Consider the following 13,293-nt stretch of genomic DNA (forward strand, 5'->3'; position numbering starts at 1 on the left):
ATTTTATATTTGTAAAATCAAATAAAAATTATTTCCAAAAAAAACCCACAAGAGCCGCATCAAGGCAACCAAAATGTTAATAAGTAGGGTGCAAGCTTTTGAATTCTCCATAAAGGGTTCATCAGGCCGGGTGGTGAGCAGGTGGAAGGTGAATTAGGTGGAGGAGGAAAGTTTCCGGGTGCATCCAAGCCAGTCCATGACAGCATGGGATGTCGAAAAGGAAAGGAGCAGCAGCCTGGTGTACTTCCTGGATACCTGCTCTGGTTCTCCTTTCCCTACAGGAGTGGCTGAGCTTATCTCTGGCCCCTTCTCATTATCTCTCTACCTATGCATGACATCTGGGATTGTAATCTGCCTGTCTGTGGCCCATGGTTGTTCATTATGCAGGATGGGAAGGGCTAAAGCTCAGTGACAGATCACATGAGTTGCATGCAGAAGATCATGAGTTCAGTCACTGGCAACTCTGGCTGGGGGAAAGGCACATTTATGAGAATGTCATGAAGAGCTGTTGCCAGCTGCTGTGCAGGCAATGCTGAGCTAGGTGGGGCAATAAATAGCCTGATGTAGTAAGGCAACTTTCTATGTTCCTATAAAACTGCTCGACTTATTTGTACCAACTATCATTCAGATTTCATGAATTAATCAGTGAAATATACTCAGAGTCGAGTGTGGATTTCATGCTCTTTATTCAGCTCATAGTAGTGAGGAATGAAAGTTCCTCTAAAATATCTGCTTTATATACCTTATTTACACAATGTGCCCCACGTGATTGGCTAATTCCGGGATTCTCCTGTAGGCCAATCAGGTTGCGGATTCACTTCCACCTGGAGCTGGATTGGGTGGCTCCTGCGGACCAATCATACTGCTGCATTGTTCTAGGACCAATCAGACTGCTGCATTCTGGGCCCTATTGTTCTAGGACCAATCAGACTGCTGCTTTCTGAATCCTATTGTTCTAGGACCAATCAGACTGCTGCCTTTTGGATCCTATTCATCTCAGTACATAACAATCAGTTTGACAGATGTTGTGCATTGCCTTTAGAAGTTTAAGCCTTCCTTGTCCAGCACTCAGCTGCTTGCCCCTAGGGTACCAAGCTCTTCTGTGATATCAGAGCAAGCAAGCTTGCCAATGAGCCTTTTGTTTATCCAGCCTCAGTGTAACATTGATGTATGAGAGCCAATGCTAGGCAACACACAAATTGCCTCTGGGCTGCGAACATGCTAGTTTGCAAATAAACCAATATAGATAAGGATACTACAAGATACCGCCTTTCTCTTCTCCAGAAGGCATTGCCCCTGCTCTGATGCTTAGAGACATTGAGCTGCTGTAGTGTTAGTAGCCTCACATTTTCTTCCACTAGCAGCAGGCTGGACCAAGAGTAAAGATGCAATCCTAACCCAATTTACCTGGGAATTAGCTCCACTGAATTCAATAGGAATTGCTTCTGACTAGAAACGGTTGGGATTACACTGCTAAGGTCAGACCCTCTAAGTGTCCCTATTTTCCAGGAACAGTCCCAGATTTACAGAAGCTGTCCCAATTTCTGATTTGATCCCAGATGTCTCACTTTTCCTTAGGACATCCCTATTTTCATCAGATAAATGTTGGAGGGTGTGGTAGGATGTCCCTATTTCTATCAAAGAAAAGATGGAAGGTATGGAGTTATGTAACCCCCGAACCAAGGAGATGGCTTAGAAGACACTTGCAGCCCTGTATAGGGAAGGTTTTTTATGTTTAATGTTTTATTATGTTTTTATATGTGCTGGAAGCCACCCAGTGTAGCTGGCACAACCCAGTCATCGTCGTCATCATCATCATTAATTATTTATACCCTGCCCATCTGGGCGGCTTCCAACAAAATATTAAAATACAATAGTCTGTTAAACATTAAAAGCTTCCCTAAACAGGGCTGCCTTCAGATGGGAGGGATATAATTATAATTATAAATATTAAATAAGACATCCCTATTTTCATCTGAGAAATATTGGAGGGTGTGTAAGGTTCAACGACAACTATACAGTGGTACCTCAGGTTACAGACGCTTCAGGTTACAGACTCTGCTAACCCAGAAATAGTACCTCGGGTTAAGAACTTTGCTTCCGGATGAGAACAGAAATTGCGTGGCGGCGCAGCGGGAGACCCCATTAGCTAAAGTGGTACCTCAGGTTAAGAACAGACCTCCAGAACGAATTAAGTTCTTAACCCGAGGTACCACTGTAAAGTGCTATCAGTTTTATGCCAGTTGCAACTGTTATGACCACTCCCCGCCCCCCCCCCGGCAAAGAATCCTGAGATGTATACATCAATGACTTCTTGGGGAGAGAAAATTATTATTATAAAAGAGCATTTGGAAATTTTAACAGAATAGACTTTCCAGCAGTGCAGTCAGGAATAGTGGACAGAAGAATGGGTTGGGTGATCTTTTCAAAAACCTGTCCAGCTTTGCACTTTGATGTCTTTGTGAAAAAAAATGTAAATTGTATATGCACTTTCCCTGTTCTCCTTCCCTAATAGATCCAGAGAAAGTGTTCAGCGGTGAATGAAAATGTCAGCAGCTGATCTTTAGGCCTATGTCATTTCACCTTGATTTCACTGTTAGGTAACATGGCTAATTACAGGTCCAATAACATAATTATAAATAGCCTTGGCAGCGCAATCTCCAATCCCTCCTCCATGAACTCATTTGAACCAATGATTAAAGTTGACACCCAGACAGGCTGTCTGAGGCCAGGTCACACAGAGAAGTAGCCAAAATCATCATTCCTTCCTGTGCCTCTGGCCTGCAGCATTCAACATAATGATACTTCAGGATTTTATAGCATCACAGAAAAGAAACCATTTCCTTCTGTCCCTTTAATTCCATTTCCCCCCCTTATCTAACAAAATTTATATACCACTTCATTGTAATACAGTCATACCTCGGGTTGAATGTGCTTCGGGATGAGCACGTTCGAGTTGCGCTCCGCGGCAACCCGGAAGTAATGGAGTGCGTTACTTCCGGGTTTCACCGCTTGCGCATGCGCTCAAAATGATGTCATGCGCAGAAGTGGCGAAAAGTGACACGCATGTGCGCAGACGTGCCATCGTTGGTTACGTTTGCTTCTAGATGCAAACAGGGCGCTGGAACGGATCCCGTTCGCATCTAGAGGTACCACTGTAAAAGCCTTAAGCAGTTTACAAGAAATATAGAAATGATCAATAAAAACAGTTAAAATGGAGTAAATTTAAAAAGATTTTAAGATAATTAAAATTAACAGCAGACTAAAGAGATTAAGTGGGACGCGGGTGGCGCTGGGGGTTAAACCACAGAGCCTAGGACTTGCCGATCAGAAGGTCGGCGGTTTGAATCCCCGTGACGGGGTGAGCTCCTGTTGCTCGATCCCTGATCCTGCCAACCTAGCAGTTCGAAAGCACGTCAAAGTGCAAGTAGATAAATAGGTACCGCTCTGACAGGAAGGTAAACGGCATTTCGGTGCGATGCTCTGGTTCGCCAGAAGCGGCTTAGCTGGCCACATGACCCAGAAGCTGTATGCTGGCAACCTTGGCCAATAAAGCGAGATGAGTGCCGCAATCCCAGAGTCGGCCACGACTGGACCTAGTGGTCAGGGGTCCCTTTACCATTTAAAGAGATTAAAACATATCAACACCTATGTGTCTGGATAGGCTTGCCTAAACAAAAATGTTTTAAGCAAGTGCTGAAAATAATACAATAAAGACACCTGCCTGACACCAATAAGCCAATAAGTTCCAAAGTGTAGATGCTGCCACACTAAAAGATTGATTGCTTTACAAGTGCAGAATATCATGCGACACCTGTAACAACATCAGGTCTGCAGCTCAAAAGTGATTGGGCAATCCTGCAAGACTCTTAGGACTGCAGAGGGCAGACTTCAGGCTTAGAATCATAGAATCATAGAGTTGGAAGAGACCACAAGGGCCATCGAGTCCAACCCCCTGCCAAGCAGGAAACACCATCAGAGCACTCCTGACATATGGTTGTCAAGCCTTTGCTTAAAGACCTCCAAAGAAGGAGACTCCACCACACTCCTTGGCAGCAAATTCCACTGTCGAACAGCTCTTACTGTCAGGAAGTTCTTCCTAATGTTTAGGTGGAATCTTCTTTCTTGTAGTTTGGATCCATTGCTCCGTGTCCGCTTCTCTGGAGCAGCAGAAAACAACCTTTCTTCCTCCTCTATGTGACATCCTTTTATATATTTGAACATGGCTATCATATCACCCCTTAGCCTCCTCTTCTCCAGGCTAAACATGCCCAGCTCCCTTAGCTGTTCCTCATAAGGCATCGTTTCCAGGCCTTTGACCATTTTGGTTGCCCTCCTCTGGACACGTTCCAGTTTGTCAGTGTCCTTCTTGAACTGTGGTGCCCAGAACTGGACACAGTACTCCAGGTGAGGTCTGACCAGAGCAGAATACAGTGGCACTATGACTTCCCTTGATCTAGATGCTATACTCCTATTGATGCAGCCCAGAATTGCATTGGCTTTTTTAGCTGCCGCGTCACACTGTTGGCTCATGTCAAGTTTGTGGTCAACCAAGACTCCTAGATCCTTTTCACATGTAGTGCTCTCAAGCCAGGTGTCACCCATCTTGTATTTGTGCCTCTCATTTTTTTTGCCCAAGTGCAATACTTTACATTTCTCCCTGTTAAAATTCATCTTGTTTGTTTTCATCTTGCTTGTTAGATCTACTTGTTTTTATACTCCACCCCTCTGAACTATCAATAGATTTGTGTTCTTCTGAGCACATTCTGAACCTAGGAATTTCTTTTCAGGGCCAGATCTGAACTGAGCTCACAGTCCTGTCAGCCAAAAGTCTGCTCCTGGTTAGCTCTCTTCCTTTTGGCTGCCTATTTTAGATGTGGAAAGTTGTTTTGTCAGAACAGAAGAGTCAGAATTCCTTGGTGATCTACTGCAAACCACTCAGAGGTCTGCTAGTAGATCCCGATCTTCAGTCTACCCACTGCAGGAGGTGTGCTAACAGACAACATGGCTTTTCTGGGACCCAATCCAGGAAACAACACTGAAGCAGAGCTCGCTTCTTGAGCCATTTTTGCACTTGAAGTACAAAGTCAAAATAATCATGCCACTCCTTTGGACTGGAGCTCATATATATTTTAATGACACACAGATACAAGAGAATAGGGAGATGAAAGCAACACCCTTTCTGGAACTGAATGTTCAAAGGAACTGCTTCAAGTAAGGCTGATCCTGTACACAGCAAACCTCTCATGGTATACTCCCAGTTGCACAGCCCAATCCTAGGCAAGTTTATTTGAAATATGCAGTGTGTATCGGCCTGCAGCCTCAGTGTACAGTAAAGTTACTCCTAGTATAGAGAGGCTTGCAGCCTTGGGATGCATATTCAAGATCATTTGGATCTCTTTTTACCGACACTCCTACTGTATATACATAACCTGGAGTTAAGCCACATTGGACTCAGTAGGGCTGACTTCTAAGTAGACATTTATAGGATTGCACTGTTAACCACCCTGTCCTACTTAAAATAAAGGTTGTAAATGGGAGCATCCTTTTCTGCCTTTTCAGTTTATGCTTATAAATGAAGGAATTCTAATGCACTTGGGGGAGAGGGGTTTTCATTCATTTATTAAGGATTTGCACTCCACCCTTCAATCTGTAACTCCACAAGGTAGTTGACAAAATTTTAAAATTAAAGTCCATGCTAAACCACAGGAAATAAAAGGACTGATAAGCACAAGAAGTAGACAACAGAATACAAGCAGCAGCAAATACAGTGGTACCTCGGGTTAAGAACTTGATTCGTTCTGGAGGTCTGTTCTCAACCTGAAACTGTTCTTAACCCGAGGTACCACTTTAGCTAATGGTGCCTCCTGCTGCGATGCCACACAATTTCTGTTCTCATCCTGAAGCAAAGTTCTTAACCCGAGGTACTATTTCTGGGTTAGCAGAGTCTGTAACCTGAAGCATCTGTAACCCGAGGTACCACTGTATACCAATATCATACTCGACAATCTCAAAGACTCTCTGAAATGCCGGCTAGAACAATATGAGTGCCTCCTCATCCCACCCTGGAATGGAATGGGGGATGGATTGGCTCGTGTGGACTCATGCCTTTTGGGGTATAAAAATTGCCACAACTCAACTTTTAAAGCAAGGGAACCTCCAATTCCTTATAGAAAAGTTTCCTTAAACGAGGCCAGGTGGTGAAGTTGGCTGGAGAGCAAAACTTAACTCCCCTGACACCATCTCTGGAACAAAAAAAAACATATTTATTAAGAAGATCAGAACTTTGCAATCACAGTCATTTGCTATAGAGAAAAAGCACCCAAAATTCCCAAGTCATCTTGAGGCCACAATGGATGTTGAACATTACTTTGTTCTTTAGGAGCAGGAGGCAGAGGATAGGGAGAAGATGAGCTTTCACCTCCTCATGAGCCAAGGATGAGGAACCTGCGTCTCTTCAGAGGTTTTTGAACTAGAACACCCATCATTGCTGACTATTGGCTACGCTGACTGCAGCTGATGGGAGTTGGAGTCCAGCAATGTTTGGAGGACCACAGGTTGCTATTCCCTGCTATAATAATGGACACAATATTATGTGTGGAATTTTAAGGATGTCCCAGCATTTTAAAAAACGAATGCCTTTATTGAACAACCTGAGACTGTTTACACATTACAGTGGTACCTCGGGTTACAGACGCTTCAGGTTACAGACTCCACTAACCCAAAAATAGTACCTCGGGTTAAGAACTTTGCTTCAGGATGAGAACAGAAATTGTGCTGTGGCAGCGCGGCAGCAGCAGGAGGCCCCATTAGCTAAAGTGGTGCTTCAGGTTAAGAACAGTTTCAGGTTAAGTACGGAACGAATTAAGTACTTAACCTTAGGTACCACCTTAGGTACCACTGTACCAGCTTCAAACACAACTAGGTCGTTCTTTTTCTCAATATGAATCAAAGCAGGTTTGGTATGTGCTGGTTTGAGGGGGGAAACACCAAAACACAGTATTTACTTAGAAATGACAGGGTGGATGCAGGATAGATATGGATTGTGACTAACGCCATATGTTATGTGTTTTAGAGGTAGAAAAGGTTTAGAAAAGGGAAACCAAAACGATCAAGGAAATGGAACAACACCCCCAAATGAGGAAAATTTATAAGTTTGGAGCTATTTAGTTTACAGAAAAGTTGAGTAAGATTAGAAGAGACATTGTATGGTCTATAAGAGTTCCTCTCAGTTGTCCATAACTCCATTGTTAAGACATAAAGGAAGAATGTAATTTCTAAGGCCATGCAGTTCACATAGTGCAATCAGTTTTTTAAAAAACTGAATTTAAGACATTTCTACACCACTTAACTATGTCTTTGCATTTCTAAGCAGTGTAGATAAAAACATTTCACAGAAAATGGGACAGTATCAATAAAAAATTATCATAAAACCCAATGCTATCTTGAAACGCTTGCTGGAACAAGAAAGTCTTAGTGCTGTCCCTGAACTCCAGCAAAGTTGTTATGTGCTTCCACTACCCTTACCCCATCACTACCAAGAAATTACGAAACTGCATCATTCTCCTTTCTCCACACCTTCCCAAATGGATCTATTATGGAAGGAGGAAAATGGAAGGAGCGTGAGAGGTGGTCAAGAAGAAAGGAAACTTCTCAAACACTCTTGACTGGTTCTCTATAATATATGCTGCTCTGACTAGGAAAATCTCTGAAATGCTGATTGAATGAATCATGGTTCATTTCATTTTTAAATCACACGGAGTGCTGTGCAGGACTCAGCTATCAGAACACGCCCCAATACAATTAATGCAAAGCACCTATACAGTATTACAAATTCCTTTTGCAACCGTTAGAAAGATTAATTAATTACTTTAAGGTAGGAATCACACAGGGAGTGGCAACGGTCCCAGCAGCATTGCAAATTTCACTCAGTGCGCTTTGGCAACCAAATAGGTTGGAAGCAATGGGAGAGAATTATCTGTTTGCATCTTCTAGCTTATGGGGACCTACTGAGGATGCTTTGTCTGAAGTCCCTCCAAATCCTGGCACTGATTTGACATCTCATAATTTAAAAAATGAAAGCAAGGTTAGACACCTAGAGAAGTAAAATGCATTTGGAATTATAAATAGAGCTTTGTATTTCTTCTTTGGGGCCAAACCTGAATGCAGTATTTGATCTCCATCTCTTATTATTGCCATATTCCATGCATATTTAGGATGCTAGGTTGATGGGAGTATAGGTTAAACTTTTTCCCTCTGAGGCTCTCACCTCTCAGAAACTCCTCTACCTGAGGTCCCTCGAATCACTGCTTGATTTTAAGAGGCAGCTAGCCATATGCATTTTATGTAGGCATCAGTGGCCTATTAAGTAGCTTTTTTAAAAAATCCAGGTTTTGTCTGTCCAGGTTTACAATGTTTGATGTTATTTCATGACTATCATTTTAGGTGTGTGCGCGTGCTGAAAAGCAGTTGATAAATGCTTTAAATAAGATAAATCAGGATCCACTTCATACTGAGAACCTCTGTACTTTCAAAAGGTCCCATCTCCTAAAAAAAAAGCCTCATGCCCATCTGACAGTGATATCATGAAACGGTGCAGGCAACTGAGTAGATAGATACGTAATAACCAATGAAGGCGGTGAAGGTCCTGTGTGAGTGCCTGGAGGCAGTTGGAGGATGGATGGCGGCTAATGGATTGAGGTTGAATTCTGACAAGACAGAAGTACTGTTTTTGGGGGACAGGGGGCGGGCTGGTGTGGAGGACTCCCTGGTCCTGAATGGGGTAACTGTGCCCCTGAAGAACCAGGTGTGCAGCCTGGGAGTCATTTTGGACTCACAGCTGTCCATGGAGGCGCAGGTCAATTCTGTATCCAGGGCAGCTGTCTACCAATTCCACCTGGTACGCAGGCTGAGACCCTACCTGCCCGCGGACTGTCTCGCCAGAGTGGTGCATGCTCTAGTTATCTCCCACTTGGACTACTGCAATGCGCTTGACATGGGGCTACCTTTGAAGGTGACCCAGAAACTACAACTAATCCAGAATGCGGCAGCTAGACTGGTGACTGGGGGCGGCTGCCAAGACCACATAACACCGGTCTTGAAAGACCTACATTGGCTCCCAGTATGTTTCCGAGCACAATTAAAAGTGTTGGTGTTGGCGTGCCATCAGTCAGTGTTAGGATAAGGCCTCTTTCCTAGGCACTCTAATCATTTGAAATTTCTACATGGTGAGTTGTTGGAATCAGTGCTCCTGATTAAACAATGTACTGTATAATGGAAGAGATTTTAGCCAATGGAAGAGATTTAAGTCTGGATAGCACAGAAATGTGCAGCTACATTGGCTCCCAGTACATTTCCGAGCACAATTCAAAGTGTTGGTGCTGACCTTTAAAGCCCTAAACGGCCTTGGCCCAGTATACCTGAAGGAGCATCTCCACCCCCATCATTCAGCCCAGACGCTGAGGTCCAGCTTCAAGGGCCTTCTGGCAGTTCCCTCACTGCAAGAAGTGAGGTTACAGGGAACCAGGCAGAGGGTCTTCTTGGTAGTGGCGCCCGCCCTGTGGAACGCCCTCCCATCAGATGTCAAAGCGATAAACAACTACCTGACATTCAGAAGACATCTTCAGGGAAGTTTTTAATGTGTGACATTTTAGTGTATTCTTGGTCTCTGTGGAAGGCGCCCAGAGTGGCTGGGGAAACCCAGCCAGATGGGCGGGGTACAAATAATAAATTATTATTATTATTATTATTATTATTATTATTATTATTATTATTACCAGTGCTGCAATTTATGCACTTCTCTGGTCTAATCCAGTGCCAGGTGAAAGCTTGCCTTCCCCTTGTGCCTTTAACAGTGACTTGCAGAAATGTTCTGCATATTCAGACACTGTTAGAAGCAGAATTGCAGGGGCAGATTAAGAAGTTGGCGACTGTAAATCCATTGGTTACTGCATAGCGCAATTTTTAACCATGGCACCGGAAAGTACAGTGGATACTGCCCTCTACTGGGCCTGAGAAATTCTGTGCCAAAGCCTCACCACAAATGCAGCCCCCCATGCAATTCTGTAAAAGCAACACATATGTTTGACACAGTATCTTCATTATGATACACAGAAAGGAAAGCACATTTAAGGCTTGAGATTGAGCTAGTGGTAGGAGCCGATCTCAATTCTGTTAATATGCAATGAGTGTGAAGAAATAATGAAAAAGAAAGACAGCAATTCTTCTCCAATATGCCAAATAAATGGAACTGACAGGAAATCTAATTATCTGACATTCTATTTTGCTTTTAACAAATGTGACAAGGTGAAATAGTCTGATCCTGGCAATATGAAGAATGAGCATGGGTTGTAATGACAGGACAGGATCAAATGCATACTCTTGAGACATCTTGGCTGGAAATCTGTTCTTAGGAGACCAGTGAAAGGTCTGTCATTTTATATTTAGGGAAGAGTCATAAACATTTTCCTGCCAGTGGCTATTGTTCAACTCAGCTGTAATTGCATGCTTATGCCAGATTAAATTGACGCTATTATAAGTCATTATTTCTCTACTCTCTGGATAGTTATGAAACTAACTTTCACGAGTTATGCACACAGCCTGAACCAACACAGGATATCAATTTGGATGTTTATTTAACAGTGCAAATCCTATGGCTCTAATCTTACACGCCAATGTTTCCCAAACTCTCCCGCCCCCATACACCAGTTCAAATTTGCTGAGGGTCTTGGAGGACTACTTAATCATTATTCTGCCTTGTGTAGCAATTGTAACATACCATGCTAGATGCTATGATTTTTATTGTATTTTTACAGAAATGCTGCAGTCCCCCTGAATGAAGCTTAAAGGTGGTCCACACCACAGACCGCCTTTTGGGAACCCCTGTTCCAATCATCTTCCTAGAAGCAATGCATGCACCTTTTTATTGAGGAATGAATATTGTGGGCACTGAGAAACATGGACGCTGTTTCTTTAAACGGCACATACGCAGGTAATTCACAACTTACAGACATTTAACTTGTGTGCATTCAGCTTTATGCACTTGGCGAAATTTTAAAAAATAAAATAAAAATGGGTGGGTATCCTGGGAAAAAAGACTTTGGGAATACCACCTGCCACGGCCCCCAACGTGTTTTGACTATATGCAATTTTGGCTGTACGCGTTATCCCCTGGAACGTAACCCCCAGTGTAAATAGAGAGTTGCCTGTACCTTTCATGAGTTTTGCACATGTAGCTTTTATTAATCAGTTAACATACCCTCCAACATTTCTCTGATGAAAATAGGGATGTCCTATTCCATACTACTACTACTACTACTAATCATATTATTTATACCCCGCCCATCTAACAGCATCGCCCAAGTCACTCTGGGTGGCTTCCAACATATATAAAAACATAATAAACATTAAAAAGCTTCCCTATACAGGGCTGCCTTCAGACGTTTTCTAAAGGTTGTATAATTATTTGTCACCTTGGCTTGGGGGTCGCATAACCCCATACCCTCCAACTAATGCCAGTGTACTAGAAGAAGCAAAGATCAGCAATGTCGAAGCAATGATTCTTCAACATCAACTTTGTTGGACTGGTTATGTTGTTCAGATGCCTGATTACTGTCTTTCAAAGCAACTACTCTATTCCAAATTTAAAAATGGAAAGTGTAATGCTGGTGGTCAACAAAAGTGGTTTAAAGACAAGGCAATTTTTTTTAAAATGTAGTATAAGCATCAACAATTGGGACACTGGCCTGCGAGCGCTCCCATTGGAGAACAGCCTTTACCAAAGGTTTCATGGGTTTTGAAGACACTTGAACCCAGGACAAAAGGGAGAAACATGCTAAGAGGAAGACACATTTGACAAACCCTCACCATGATCAATTTCCACCTAGAAACCTATGTGCCCACTGTGGAAGGATGTGTGGATTCAGACTTGGCCTCCACAGTCACTTACGTACTCACTGTTAAAACCGTGTTCATGGAAGGCTATTTTCCTCAGCTACAAGTGATCGCCAAAGAAGAAGGAGACCCTTCAACACTTCTCCAATGAAAAAAGGAACATCCCAAGGACGTTCTAGGATCAAATCTGTAAATCCAGAAAATAGGGACACTAGGAGGCTCTGCAATATTTTTAGGCCTGCCACCTTAAAGCACTCTCACCTGCTTCTAGGGGCAGAGGGTGTTAGGATATTTCCGTTCCACCTTAAAAGGGAGGAGGCTTTGTGAGTCACAGAGTCTGCGTATTTCCTGTTCACAGGATGTTTATGTTTTCAGTTGCTTTCGTTTCTTTCTTCGTGCCTGAACGCCGATGCAGGCGGTCATGTTTTCTTTGTTCTGACCAACGCTAAATAAACTGTAAATATGCTCTCCTGCTGTGCATCTTTTGCTGTGTGAATTCTGCTGATAGAGTGTGCACCAGCCTAAGAATGTGGCAATCTATTTCTGAGGCTTCGTGTCGCTAATTGCTGATACTGCGTGTCTACGGGAGGTCGATGGATCGTCCGGCAGCCGGCTTGGGGGCTCAGATGGACTTTGTCTCCCTGGCAGTATCCCAACAGAGGGGTCTTCGGCCCCTCCAATAAAATATTTGAGGGGGTCACCCCCTCAAAAAAAATTGATGGACATTGCCATTCAAATGCTGTGCATGTAATGCATCATGTGATCAAATGTAGGGCTGGGTTTACCTGGCTCCCCCCAATATTTTGTTCAAGTTGGCACCCTTGCTCACCTAGGAAAAAGTAAGCCTACTTGAACTGAAGCTAGGGCTTCTTCCGAGTCAAACCCTCTGGCTGCGTCTGTTTGCGAATAATAATAATGTTATTATTTCTACCCCACCCATCTGGCTGGGTTTGCCCAGCCACTCTGGGTGGCTTACAGGATATATAAAAGCATAATGAAACATAAAGCATTAGAAACTTCCCAATAGAGGGCTGCCTTGAGATCTCTTCTAAAAGTTGTGTATTTATCTCTTTGACATCTGAAGGGAGCATGTTCCACAGGGAGGGCTCCACTACTGAGAAGGCCCTAGCGCCAACTCTGAGCCTTGGGGGATCACTCCCATAGTGGCTTGCATACGCCCGCCATCTTCACATTAATCAATACAGAGCGAACACCACAACAGTCCCAAGGCAGAATAGCTAAATCAAATTGGAAACCCTCCCTCGGTGTTGCCTTTCCTGTGCATCAAGCAGGGTGGAATTTGCACACATATTAAAAAAACACCGTGAAAATGCTTTTTTACTTTAAAAAAAAGTTTTGAAAAAATACATCAAATCTTGCATAGCTCACTTTCACCACCTA

The sequence above is a fragment of the Podarcis raffonei genome, chromosome 2 (genome assembly GCF_027172205.1).
Source record: "Podarcis raffonei isolate rPodRaf1 chromosome 2, rPodRaf1.pri, whole genome shotgun sequence".
In the NCBI taxonomy this organism is placed as follows: Eukaryota; Metazoa; Chordata; class Lepidosauria; order Squamata; family Lacertidae; genus Podarcis; species Podarcis raffonei.